This window comes from Gekko japonicus, unplaced genomic scaffold (genome assembly GCF_001447785.1).
Source record: "Gekko japonicus isolate JY-2015 unplaced genomic scaffold, Gekko_japonicus_V1.1 scaffold526, whole genome shotgun sequence".
Lineage (NCBI taxonomy): Eukaryota > Metazoa > Chordata > Lepidosauria > Squamata > Gekkonidae > Gekko > Gekko japonicus.
The window spans coordinates 238,485-240,880 of NW_015161966.1; the positions used below are offsets into that span (position 1 = coordinate 238,485).

At 54.0% G+C, this 2,396-nt stretch overlaps 1 non-coding gene across 1 annotated transcript; it reads right to left on the reverse strand.

Annotated features, from left to right (window-relative positions):
* Window positions 1–590: 590 nt before the first annotated feature.
* On the reverse strand, window positions 591–662 carry TRNAA-GGC. The gene has a single exon. It is a non-coding gene; the product is annotated as a tRNA-Ala (tRNA).
* Between the last annotated feature and the right edge of the window lie 1,734 nt (window positions 663–2,396).

Below are 2,396 nucleotides of genomic sequence, written 5' to 3' on the forward strand. Positions count from 1 at the left end.
TGTTTTCGCTATTGACTTCAATGGCCCATAGGATATAATGGGGCCGAAATTGACATTCGGCTGGTGGAAAGACTCCCCAATGGGCTTGTACTGCCGAAATTGACACGCGGGAGTCTTTCTGCCCGCCTAAATTGATTCTGCCTGATTTGGCCGCCAGCCCAGGATGGAGCCTGTGGGGCTGCTGACAGGTGGGGAAGTTGGGGGGCCTTGGTAGGAAGTTGGGGGGCGGGCCCCAGAATGGTTCAATGTAGCTACGGGCCTGCCCCTGCCCTAGAACATCTGTGCTGATGCATTTTCCATGGTGGTGGCATGGGTGTGTTCTCTCAGGGATGTTGGGTTACCTGCCGACATGGCTTGCATACCACTCACAGGTAGCTAGCATGCAAGCTGAACCGCCAGTGGGATGTTGGTCTGCAGCCAAACAGGGATTGAACTTGGGGCCTTCTGTATGCCAGGGAGATGCTCTACCACTGAGCCATGGCCCCGCTCCAAAAACTGGAGATTCCAGGAAGATTCCAGGGTTCGAACCTGGGACCTTCTGTGTGCCAGGCAGATGCTCTACCACTGAGCCATGGCCCCTCTCCAAAAACTGGAGATGCCAGGGATCGAACCTGGGACCTTCTGCGTGCCAGGCAGATGCTCTACCACTGAGCCACGGCCCCCGTCCCTGTCGAAGTACATTCAGCTGGTGATCATGTTGCGTCATAGTTCTCGCCGTCCCTGTTCAGTCTCTGGCTCCAGGGATGCCTACGGCAAGCAGCTCTTCCATAGGCCACAGTTTTGCAAAGCACTTGCATGCCCATGCCAGCCAGCATCAGGCAGATGCTGTGCTGATCTAGACAGTCTCCCTAAGACAGGGGCAATCCAGGTGACAAGCAGGTTGCACCTTACGGCTGATGCCACAGGGGTGACATTATCGCTGACCTCTACATAGCTGCTGTAACATTATCAGTCTGCAGAGGCTGGAGTGCTGATGCAGTTTTCCTCCCCGTCCCCCCCACCCCAGCATGCACACACTGTCCAGTTCTGCTTGCTTTCTGTGCACCGCATAAGAACCTTGGGTTGAAAGTCTGGCTCCGGGAAACGGACGGTGGCTAACCATTAGTGGATTTTCGTTTAGTAATTGTTTCATCCCTTCAATACTATTGAAAAGCCCCTTGAGCGGAATATAGCTGCAGGGGAACAACACTTGCTAAAGCTGCAACCTAATTAATGAACCTCATTGCCATTTAGGCGAGCGTTATGCGACTTTCTTCGCTTGTCAGGAAAGATCTGTCTTTCGCATGTTACGCTGCCTGCCATCCGGAGTGGGGATCGGGTAGGGAGAGGGAAAGCATGCTTTTAGGAAGAAGGAGAGGTTTGATAGAGATGCGTTTCAGAAAAAGCAGAATGGATTTGGGGGAGCGGGGTTGGAATGGGCCAGGGGTCCCCAACGTGGTGCCCACCAAGTGCTTTTTTGGAGAGTGGGCGGGGCTAGGCGCGGCTCTTCCCCAGCAGGGCTTCTGATTGGCTGTGCCAGATTAAAAAGCGTCCTGTAAAACAGAGCTTCTGCCTGAAAGGTTGAAGAGTTATTATTAGACTTGTATGTAATCTTGATCCCTGACATTTTGTGGGTGGTTTTGCCTGCTGCGGCAGCCATTTTTGTGATTGTCCCCACCACCCTTTGTCAGAATGGCCCCACTGGTGGACCTCCTGATGGCACCTGGTATTTCTGGCCACTGTGTGATACAGAGTGTTGGACTGGATGGGCCTTTGGCCTGATCCAACATTGGCGTCTCTTATGTTCTTATGTTCTTAATTCCAAAGGAGGAGGAGGAGGAGGAGGAGGAGGTGGTGGTGGTGGTGGTTGATTCATACCCCGCCCTTCACTACCCAAAGGAGTCTCAGAGTGGCTTACAATCTCCTTTCCCCTCCCCTTCACATAACAGACACCCAGTGAGGTAGGTGAGCCTGAGAGAGCTCTGACAGAAACTGCTCTTTTGTCAAGAACAGCCCGTGCCAGAACTACGGCTTGCCCAAGGTCATCCAGCAGGTGCAAATGGAGGAGTGGGGAATCAAACCCGGTTCTCCCAGATTAGAGTCCGCACACTTAACCACTACACCAAACTGTCCACAGGCCTAAAAATGTGGGGACCCCTGTAATGCGCCGTCGCCTCTCCCTGTAAAACTGCTGGTTGCTTTGCTTTATTAGTATAATGACCCACAGCCACCAGCTTGCCAAGCTGCGGCTGGGAGCCGGGAATGCCCTGCCACCAGTGGGCACTTCCTGCTACCACTCAGCTGGCCTCGGGGGTGAGGAATGTTGGGAAAGTGGGGGGAGACATCGGCGGCATCCTGACATGCTGACATCACTCCCTGTGCTCCCGGAAGGGATGCCAGCCTGTCACCAGAGGCCA